This window comes from Neophocaena asiaeorientalis, unplaced genomic scaffold, assembly GCF_003031525.2.
Source record: "Neophocaena asiaeorientalis asiaeorientalis breed wild unplaced genomic scaffold, Neophocaena_asiaeorientalis_V1.1 scaffold551, whole genome shotgun sequence".
NCBI lineage: Eukaryota > Metazoa > Chordata > Mammalia > Artiodactyla > Phocoenidae > Neophocaena > Neophocaena asiaeorientalis.
The window spans coordinates 41,127-52,965 of NW_020173394.1; the positions used below are offsets into that span (position 1 = coordinate 41,127).

Here is an 11,839-nt window from a genome sequence, read left to right on the forward strand (position 1 = left end):
GGCATACAGCAAATGAAGAAATGTTTTTAAAAGACAATCTACTATAACAATAAGAACCATGATAATCTGTGGCATTTGAACCAAGATTCTTTTCTTGCCTTCCCACTTCCAGCTTAGCATGATGGAAACTTCACTCCAGAAGGGTGCAGTCAAAAACACAGGTCTCCTTCTCCCCCAGCTCACATCTGAAGGGTCACAGTATCTTCCCAGGAGAGACAAAACTTCTCATCCTGCCTTGAGTTGACTGTTGCTCAGGCTAAGTTCCAAGTGAGTGCAGCTGAAAGGTTGGGGCTCCTTCTGCTCCTCCCCCATTCATCATAAGGAGGCTCTACTTCCAGCATAATGTGCTATGAATACTGGGGACTCAATTTCCTGGGAGAGGCAAGCCAGGAAGACCTGAAGGAACTGCCCATCCTGAGTCAAGTGTACAGCTCCTAAAGTAGCAGTGTCACTCAGAGAGAATTGTGCTACTGCCACCATCCTTAGCTCCAGAGCCTTGTATCAGAGATTTTCCCAGGGGGAGAGGCAGGCCTTAAAACAGAGAGCTCCAAAACTCTTTCCAAAGGAACTGACTTCATTTGTCACACAGTGTGAACTTGAAGGCTACAGGTGCTATAAAAAATGGAGGTTGTAGTGAATAACAATTAAGAGGAGGTCAGTAGATTCATTAGAGATATAAGCTAAATGCTAGGCCAGCTAGTCTACTAGAGAATTAGGAAAATAGACAGCTAAGTAGAGTCTTCTTGGAGTCCAAACAAATGTCAAACAATGACCTCAAAAACTATATCTGAAAAGGAGCCCAAATTTAATCCCATGAGGCTGTGGAGCAACTCATGCCCCAGTGTATTGTCAAAAACAATAAAGCAATCAACCATTCAAGTATGTTCAGGTAAGGAGTCAGTAAAGAGAGGACTGCCAAAACCACTGTCATCCCAGAGTGACTATGGGCATACCAATACTGTATGCTCTGAGGATCAACATAGAGGCATCATATAGCAGGGAGGAAATGGACATGATTGAAATAATTCAGCCAGTCACTATAAAAACAAGCAAATAACAACAAAAATAAGTCCCAGAGAGAGAGGATCAGTACTCAGAGTTGCTAAAATATATTATCTGAAAAAATTGCAAGACATGTAGAGAAACAGAAAAATATGACCCACATGTGGGGAGCAAAGCAGGCAACAGAAACTGCTTGTGAGAGTAACCAGATGTAGAATTTAACAAATACTTCAACATGGCCAATATGTTCAAAGAATGAAAATAACCCTATGATTAAAGAAATAAAGGCAGGTATGATGACACTATTATATCAAATAGAAAAACAATCAATCAATAGATATTATAAAAAGAAACAAGTGGAAATTCTGAAAAATAGAAAGATTGAAATGAAAAATTCACTAGAGGAGCTCAACAGTAGATTTGAGAATTAGTGAACTCTAAGATTCATAGATTTTATGTAATCTGAATAAGAAAGAGAAAAAAGTAATGACTGTGGTGACCTAAATGGGAAGGAAATCCAAAAAAGAGGGGATATATGTATACGTATAGCTGATTCACTTGGCTGTACAGTAGAAACTAAAACAACATTGTAAAGCAACTATACTTCAATAAAAATTAAAAAAAAGAAAAAATCATGAAAAATGAACAGAGTCTCAAAGATACGTGGGACACCATTAATTGCACCAACATACACATAATGAGAATACCAAAAGGAGAGAAAAGAGAGTGAAAGGAGCAGGAAAAAAATACAAAGAAATGATGCCCGAAAACTTCCCAAATTTGATGAAAAACATTCATCTACATATCCAGGAAGTTCAGTGATTTCAAATAGGATAAACGCAAGAGACTGACAAACAGACACAACATGGTAAGAATGCTGAAAGCCATTCTTACTATGCTGAAAGTCAAAGACAAGGAGAAAATGTTGAAAGCAGCAAGAAAAAAAATGACTCCTGACTTATAAGAGAACTCCAATAAGATCAACAGCTAATTTATCACCAAAACAATAGAGGCCAGAAGGAAGTAGGATAGCATATTCAAACTGTTCAAAGATACAGTCAACCAAGAATCCTGTATTCACCAAAGCTATCTTTCAAAAGTGAACGCAAAATAGAGACATTCCCAGAAAAACAAAAAAATGAGAGAACCTTTCACTAGCAGACCCACCTTACAAGATATACTAAAGGAAGTTCTCTACTTCTGAAAGCAAATGACCCCAGACAGTAATTTGAATCCACTGGGGAAAAAAAGCACATATAAAGTTAATTATGTAATTATAAAACACAGTTCAAATGTATATTTATTTCCCCTTCCTTCTCTCAACTGGTTAAAACAGTATATATATAATGTACTATTGGCCTTATAACAGAGAAAAGAAATATATTTGCCAATAAAAACACAAAGGAGATGGGTGGGAGCAAAGCTGCAATAGGCTAAGGAAACAAATCCAGAGGGTAACTAAAATCCCCTGGAAGAAAACCAGAAGTGATAAATGAAAAGGTTAACATAATAAATTCTATAAATATATACTTGCTATCCTTCTTTCATTTTCCATAAGAGACGTAAAGTTATGTAAAGTAATAATGGTAACAGTGGATGGGTTTTATAACATTTTTGTTGTAACATGTATAACAATACCACAATAAGTGGATAAAGGGAATAGAAATAAATGTAATAGAGTGATGTTTCTATATCTCACTGGAATTAAGTTAGTATAAATCTGAAATAGAACCCAATAAACTAAGATGTATATGTCAAGTCCTAGGGTAACCACAAAGGAAATAACTCTAAAAGATATAATGGGAAAGTCATTAAATAAATTAAAATCCTTCATTAGAATATATTTAATTAATGTAAGAAAAATGCAGGAAAAGAAGAGAGGAACAAAAAACACATGAGATATATGACAGACAAAAAGTAAGGTGACAGAGGGACTTCCCTGGTGGTCCAGTGGCTAAGACTCCGCACTCCCAATGCAGGGGACCTGGGTACCATCCCTGGTCAGGGAACTAGATCCCACATGCTGCAACTAAAAGTTCACATGCCACAACTAAAGATTCCACATGCCACAACTAAGGATCCCGTGTGCTGCAACTAAGATCCGATGCAGCCAAATAAATAAATAAATAAATAACTATTTTTTTTAGAAAAAGTTGGCAGAAATAAATTCAATCATATCAATAATAACATTAAATATGAATGGATTAAACAATTCAAACAAAAGGCAGGGATTGTCAGATTAGATTTTTAAAAGATCCAACTGTATGGTGTTTACAAGAAGCATACTTTAGGTTTAAACATATAAAGATTGAAAGGAAAATGATAAAAATATGTATATCATGAAAACAGCAACCATAAGAAAGCTGGAGTAACAATACTATTATCAGACAAAATAGAATTAAAAATAAAACAGGTTACTAGAGGTAAAGAGTGACATTTTATAATGATAAAATGGTCAATCCATCAGGAAGATAAAACAATATTACGAATGTATGGAACTAACAATAGGACTAAAAGTACATGAAGCAAAAACTATGAAAACTGATGGGAAAAATAGACAATTCAACTATAATAGTTAAAGAGTTCAATATTCCACTTTCAACAATGCATAGAACAACAAAGCAGAAGATCAACAAGAAAATTCAAAGACTTGAAAAATGCTATAAACCAATTAGACCTAACAGACATCTACAGAACACTCCACCCAGCAACAGCAGAATATACATTCTCCTCAAATGCACAGTGAAACTTCCTCAGGATAGTCCATATAGGATAGGCCATAAAAATCTCAATAAATGTAAAAAAAAAGAAATAATAAAAAGTATATGCTCTGACCACAGTAGAATAAAATGAGAAATCAACATCAAAAAGAAATTTGGGATATACACAGATATATAGAAATTTTAAAATGCTTTCCTCAATAATCACTGGGTCAAAGAAGGAATTAAAAAGGAAATTAGAAAACACAATGAGGTGAATGAAAATGAAGATATGACATCCAAGACTTATAGGATGCAGGTAAAACAGTGCTTAAAAGGAAATATATAGCTGTAAATATTTATATTAAAAAAAAAGAAGATCCCAAATATATAACTTAAACTTCTACCTTAAGACACTGGAAAAAGAAAAACAAACTAAACATAAAGTGAACATAAATAAGGAAACAGAAAAGATTAGATTTGAAATTAATGAAATGCAGAAGAGAAAAAATCAGTTAAACCCAAAGTTTATTCTTGGAAAACATCGAAAAAATTGACAAACCGTTAGCTAGATTAACTAAGAAAAACAAAGAGAAGACTCAAATTACTTAAACCAGAAATGAAAGAGTGTGGGCTTCCCTGGTAGCACAGTGGTTAAGAATCCACCTGCCAATGCAGGGGACACAGGTTCGAGCCCTGGTCTGCAAAGATCCCACATGCCGTGGAGCAACTAAGCCTGTGTGCCACAACTATTGAGCCTGCGCTCTAGAGCCTGCAAGCCACAACTACTGAGCCTGCATGGTACAACTACTGAAGCCCGTGAGCCTAGAGCCTGTGCTCCGCAAAAAGAGAAGCCACTGCAATGAGAAGCCCGCGCACTGCAACGAATAGTAGCCCCCGCTCGCTGCAACTAGAGAAAGCCCGCGTGCAGCAACGAAGACCCAACGCAGCCAAAAACAATGAATAAAATTTAAAGAAAGAAATGAAAGAGGGGCATTACTGTTGACCTCTCAGGAAAAAAAATGATTAAAAGGAATACTATGAACAACTGTATGTCAATGAATTAGATAACTTAGATGACATGGACAAATTCCTGTCAAAATTGACTCAAAAAGAAAATGATAATCTGAATAAACCAATATAATAATAAGTTAAGAAACTGAAATAATAATAAAAAATAATTATTTGCCCCCCAAAAGCCCAGGCCTAGATGACTGTGCTGATTAATTCTACCAAGCATATAAAGAAGAATTAATACAAATCCTTAGCAAACTCTTCCATAAATAGAAGGGGAAGGAACACTTCCCAACTCATCGTAAGACCTGTATTACCCCGATACTAAAACCGGTCAAAGACATCGCAAGAAAACTACAGACCACTAACTGTTATGAATATATATGCAAAAGTACTAAACAAGATGATAGGAAATTGAATCCAGCAACATATAAAAATCATCCTACACTACAACAAAGTGGTATTTACCTCAGGAATGTTCGGTTGCTTTAACATCTGAAAATAATATACATCTGTACAATGGAATACTACACAGTAATTAAAAGGAACAAATTTCTGATTCACACAACATGTATGCATTTCAAATGTATTTTGCTAAGTGAAAGAAGCCAGACTCAAAAATATATGTATTGTCTGATTCCATTTATATGATATTATGTAGAGGTTAATCTGTATAGATATAAAAGAGGCTTCAAGGGTGAGGATGGGGGGAGTAGTTGACTACAAAGGGGTCACACAAGGGAAATTTTAGAGTGATAGAACTCTTCAGTATGGTACTGGGGTGGTTGATACATGACTATATGAATGTTTTCAAATTTCACAGAACTGCACACCACAAAGGGTGACTTTTGCTCTATGTCCATTAAAAAAATATACAAATCAAGATGTAGGGGAGCCCTAGACAGAAAGCACACTGTTGCAAATGAACCTCCTATATTATAGATGTATGCCATAACTTCAATAAAAAGGGTAGGGAAAAAAAAGAGCTGACCTAAGCTGCTTTGAAAAAGTGACTGGATATTATAACGGTCAAGACAAAAAGAACTATACAGAAATGCTATGTTCTGGCGGGGAAATTTGTTTCTCACAGGGGTACATGATAGAAGTTCTGAAACTACTTTAACTATATACTAGAGTTAAATAAATAAGTAAATAAATTATGCATAAAGGAGAACCAGGTTTCTCACTGTCAGAGATAGTATTGCACAAATGTTAATTTCTTTGTTTTTATAAATGTACCACAGGTATTAGGCTAAGCTAGATGTAGGGTTTACAGAAAAGCTTTGTACTATCTTCTTTAGAACTAAAATTATTTCAAAACAAAAAGTTTAAAAAATAAACCAGACTGAGTTTCAAAAACCCAAAACAAAACTCTCTTAATGAATGAAAGTGATTAAATAGTTGAGGAAACAAACTAAAATGTCATTAAATGAATTCATCATTCAGTGAGAAACAGAAGATGTGACAGACCATAGTTGACAGCAATTACTGGAAAAAATAAAATTGTTCCATGTTTATACCAGAAAATTAGAACTACTTAATAAACTAGTTGCATGCACATATATGTATGCATTGTTTGTATGTGCGTGGGACAGTATTCTCTAAGTACTGTTCCGCCACTTTCTTCACTCAAAAATATAACTTCAATATAATTTGATGTCACTACACATTTTTTATTTCATTACTTTTTATATCTGCACAATTTCCACAGTGTGGATAATTTATTTAACCATTCCCATATTAGTGAAAATTTAAATCGTTTCCACCAACTTGAACTTTCAACATTGGAGTGGTTACAAAGTTGAACCAGATAAGGTTTTTGTCCTATGGCACTTACAGATAAGTAAGGGATACAAAGCAGAAAGTCAACAAAACAGGATGAAAGAGTTAGGATGGGTAAATAGAGTGCAGGCAACTAAGTCAGAATCAACAGGTCAGCAAAGATTTTCTTTCCATTATAAACTTAATATTTTAAAGCACCTAGCCAGCAACAACAGCACTCTCTCCTCAACAACTCTGCTTTTGCCACAGGAGAAAGTTGCCTGGTCCAAGCTGTAGTACAGCTGAAGTGTGCCTCTCCGCAACCTAGCAATATGCTCTACATAGATATGAACCTCAAGGCTTAAGCAAAGCAATCTCAAGAATCTAGCTGAGGTGGATCTTAAGCATTCTGTCACACAGTAAGAAAATCTAAGCAGACCAACTCAAGGATTCCTATTACTGTGGTCAACACAGACACCATAGGGACGTATGAAATGGCAGTGGTTGTGACACAGCATTTCAGGTTCACAGCAATTCATAAGCACTATGCTCTGGATAACTAGAAACTCTTGGCCACAATAATCCACAATGTGTGCAGCATTTAGCTGTGAGTTCAGGAAGTGGGCAGAATTATCTGGAAGAGATGAAAAGTTGTGCTTCAAGTTAAGGTCATTTGCTTGGATGTGGCCAGTGGCTATTCTGAAGAGTTTGTGGAACTTCTGAAACTTACGCATGCCAAATTTCCAAATGTCAGGGAACATAGTGACAGGAGGGATGGTAGAAGAGTTTACTTTCTGAAGCAGAGACTTACAATCTAAGTGGAAATCAGCCTGGGCTCTATGTGTACCATTTACATCAGAACATGAGTGGACTACCCGCAGTTGAGCAAAGTGACGAAATGCGTTGGGTCTCGTTGCACTCCAAAGGGGCAAATCATCTCAGAAGACAACTGCTTTGAGTCCATGCACGGCAGCCAAACCTTTGGATCTGGAGCAGATTTTGCCATACTGGGAGGGTTGTTTTCAAGCCATAGATAGCGTGCTAGAGAAGCGAGGGAGAGAAATAGCCCTCTCAAGCTATTCTATGGGATGAGCTTTGAAAGAGCAATAAGAAATATGCAGGAGTTGCTGAATACAGAGCCTCAGGAAATTACTTCGAAAGAGAACATAGAAAACAATATACTGGATATCATATTCTTGTATAAGAGCTCCTTTCTCCTCCCCTCACACCACTTGAAAGGCTTTAGACTTTGGAGCTATCCCCAGTGCCCTCTTGGTGTATAAAAACAGAATATTGATTGGGTCAGAGGTACATGGTGTCTACTCTCCAGAATTCATGTCTTCATTGTTTAAATCAATTTGTGCCCCCTTTTCATTCCTTTTTAAAAATAGTTTTTAATTGACAAGAATGCTCTTGTCTCCAAAAATCTTACATTTAAAAAGCTACTGTGATTAACTTGATTTCAAAGGCAGCTGAATGCTATATTGATGCACTGAAATTGCTCAGGGACGAGGATGAAGGTAAAGGCCTGTACCATCTGGCTCTTGGTAAGGTGTGCACCAGTGAGCTGACTGATCTCTCTCTTATGACTATTTAGGAAAACAGGACAATATCCTCTGTCAGTAGCTCCATAAAAATGGTATTAGGGTTGTTCTGACTATCTGTAAGTAGAATAAGCAGAGGAAGGGGACAATGAAACTTCTGCTCCAATTTTTGTGCAAGCAGAAAGAAGGATCGTCTGTGAGCCAATCGGCATACAGCTCCTTCTGAATCTCTGAGATTTCTGGGAGATGCACTGTTTAAAATCACAAGAGCCACTCAAGCAGCATGAGAGCTGGAGCCTGACCCCCACTCTCCATCAACCCACATTTGAACATCTGCCTGGTTAGATAACCCCCACCCAACACAAACACACACAGGAAAGGGGAAAGGTAAAAGGCAACATTTGCTAAGAGCAATATGAGGGGTGCAGACCCTACCTGCAGCATTGATGGGGCAGGGCAGGGTAGAGATCACTTCCAGCTGAAGTGGCTTTAGAGGCTGGGTGATGAAGGTTAGGTCCCTAAGAATGAGCAGGACCAGGATCTAGGAGGAAGAGGAATGCAATCAGGTGGAAGAACATATCATGCAAAGACAGAGAGAAGAAGGCATACTTGGGCATAGTGTATGAGAGTTCCTTTTGGATGGGGCAGAGAAGTAGATGACAAGTGTGGCTCAATTCTGATCAACACTGAATGTCAGGATGAGGAAAGTAGGATTTAATTCACAGATGGTGGGGTTGCCAGCCAGGGCCTTTGAACAGGAGAATGACAAGTTGAAAATAAGAAAGAGTGAAGTTTAATTTGATGGTAATGTGCAAAGTAAATTGAAGACAGAGAGGGAGGCCTGAAGGTAGATAGGTCGGAGAAAAGGTTACCCTAGTAGTCCAGTTTGAAGCAATGTTTATAGCAACTCTTTTCATTATTACTCAAAACTGAGAACAACACAAATGTCCTACTGAGGGTACATGGACAAATAAACTGGAACATCCATATAACAGAATACTACTGAGTAAAAAGAAAAGAATGAGCTATTAATGCATGAAACAGCTTAAATGATGAATCTCCAGGGCATTATGCAGAGTGAAGGAAGCCTGTCTCTAAATGTGACATGTTGTAGATTTCATTTATGTAACATCCTGAAAAAGACAAAAGATAGGAGTTGGGAATAGATCAGAGGTTGCCAAGAGTTCAGGAAAGGGGGGTAAGGTATGACTGCAAAGTGGTGGCATGAGGAAGTTTTTTTGGGGGTGATTGAACTGTATCCTGTATTGTGGTGGTAGTTCCACAAATCTATACATTTCTTAAACTTCATAGAACTGTACACCCAAAAAAGAGTCCATTTCTCTATATGGTAATAATGTTTAAAAAATACCAGTTATCCCCTGTTAAATATAACATCTGAAAGGATGGAAATATTTTGTGGTACTTAATGGTTACATCTTTATAATTCAGTAGCTATATTTATATTAAAAACTCTCCCTCGAATAATAGGAAATATATCCATCAACTGTGGAATAAATTCTTCATGCTTAAATATAAATGATAAAACATTAAGACAACAAAAATACTTTTTCCAACCCTGCTTTCTCTGTGGTGCGCTCTGTTTTTGGCTACCGCATCCCACTGTGACCATCCTAGATAAGAGATCCCTCTCTGCCTCCTTCCCCTGACTCTCCAGCTGGCTCCACTGGCCAGATTGCCATTCCCAGCACCAACATACCTCCAAGTACCAGTGGATTCTGGGTTGCGGGGATATCAATTTCCTCTTTTAACTAATATTTTTACTGCAATGATGTCCTCTCTGCTTTCTGATCATAACAATTATGCATGTTGATAGTTCTCTTTTCTAATGTATCAAAGTGAATGATATCAGAATATCTCAAGAGTGGCATGCATGAACAAAAATTCCACCTGTTAAAAAGCCTCACACCAAATGGTGAGATAGAGGGAACTCTCTCCTTTCTGAGTGTTTCAAGGATGTATGAGAGTTATTTTCCAACACATTTTTTTGAGTTCCAAAGTAAAGTTGACTCCTTTATAGACTCATCTGATTAGCAAGGCACTGGATCCTACAGAGGACATGAGAAGAGGCAGTGTGCCTAAAGCCTCCACTTAAAACTCAAGCAGAAGCCATGCAGCAGTCCTCATGAAAAGGTCAGACATCTAATACTTGATAACTTGAGTTCAGCCAGAAAGAGAAAAAGTAGTGGATTACTTACATAAAATTGCTACGCAAGAGAAAACTGGGCCTCTTCCCACAGATTAATTTGGGGTCAGGTTTTTTGTGTGTGTGTGTGTGGTACGCGGGCCTCTCACTGTTGTGGCCTCTCCCGTTGCGGAGCACAGGCTCCGGACACGCAGGCTCAGCGGCCATGGCTCACGGGCCCAGCCGCTCCGCGGCATGTGGGATCTAACGGACGGGGGCACGAACCCGTGTCCCCTGCATTGGCAGGCGGACTCTCAACCACTGCGCCACCAGGGAAGCCCTGGGGTCAGTTTTTAAAGGCGCTGCTTTAATAAGATTTTAAAAAGCTTTTCTAACAGATCAATATGTTGTGAAAACTGTCATTTCATTTGCAGCCATTAGAAAACTTTTCCAAAGTCTTAAAAGTTCATGTAACTAATTTGTCCTCCATATTGTGCCAAATATTGCTTATGTGGTATCTCTTTCCTAAAAATCATTTTTAAAAAGTATGCTGATTGTTTAAAACATTACACAAAGCAGAAAACTATTCAAGAGAACTAGTAAAAAAAAAATCCCACACCCTCACTCCCACATTCTTTTCTAGCCGCCCTCCCGCCCCCATCTACCACCTTCCCCCATTTTAATGCTAGACAGGACTCCAAGGGAAATGGTGGACTGGAGGACCTTGGGGGAGGCGTGGAGGTGAAATTGGAAGCAGGAGAGAGAGATGATTCCCCAAAGAAGAACGAGAAATGGTCGATTCACCCCGAGCGGCTGATTCTCCCTGGTAACCCGAGAAAAACGAGTAGAAACTGCTGGGAGAAGATACCAGTTTTGTTGTCTCTGATTGGCCAATACGAAAAAAGATTGACAGTATCAAGTGGAGGGAACGCAGGGGGCGGGCTGCAGTGTTAAATGGGAGGGGCAACCGAAGACTCGAGCTCATTGATGACGCGACCCTCACGTGACCAGGAGTCGACGTGTGCAGAAGTCCTTATAGTCCAGGGCCTGTTTCCCTGTAGCAGCTCCCTATTGCTGGAGGAGAAAAGTGCTCCGGATCCTTTGAGGTCAGTATAAAGGTGGGCGCTGCCTTCGGGACCCTAGGGCCTAGGAGTCAGAGAGCAGAAACCAAGCGTGGCTGGTACCGCTTTCCCAACACTACGGTTCCGCCAAACTCTCATTTTTGTGCCGGAAATTTGGGGCTGTTTGGGGGTGGGTGGGGGTGGAGAGGGAGAAGGGCAGCCAGTTGAGGGTCCCGAGACAGAGACATAGAAACAATTTGGAAATAACTTGTCTCCCACTCCCTGCTTGCAGGGAACCGGTGGGCACGGGGGAAGGAGGGCGGGGTTGCCTTAAAAGGAGGGAGAGGATGAGGACGTGGGGAAACTTTAGACGAACAAGGCCTAGAATCGTGAAAGGGACCCGTGATTCAGGTACTGACCTGCTCACCAAGCACTCCTGTCTGCAGGACTCTTGGTCTTTTGGGAGCGACCCAAATCGAGTGAGGGAAGAGGGAGGAAAATCCCCTGGATCCCTGCAGGTCAGTGTAAAGGTGGAATTGCCTCAGGTCCCTGGGGGTGGTCGTGGGGGAGGGTGTGAGTCCGGATGACACCAAAGCCCATCCCGGGTCGCTGCCG

The 11,839-nt window shown here is 39.2% G+C and overlaps 1 protein-coding gene across 3 annotated transcripts in view; it reads left to right on the forward strand.

Moving 5' to 3' along the window:
• Nucleotides 1-11,176: 11,176 nt before the first annotated feature.
• The window catches only part of TCEAL8 (transcription elongation factor A like 8), a 1,787-nt gene continuing 1,124 nt past the window's right edge, over nucleotides 11,177-11,839 (forward strand). The window contains exons 1-2 of one of the 3 annotated variants that reach the window (XM_024746912.1): nucleotides 11,177-11,269; nucleotides 11,671-11,742. The gene's annotated coding sequence lies outside the window, so the exon portion shown is untranslated. Of the gene's footprint in view, nucleotides 11,282-11,670; nucleotides 11,743-11,839 lie in introns of all 3 variants that reach the window. The other 2 variants (XM_024746913.1, XM_024746914.1) reach the window with 2 other exon arrangements.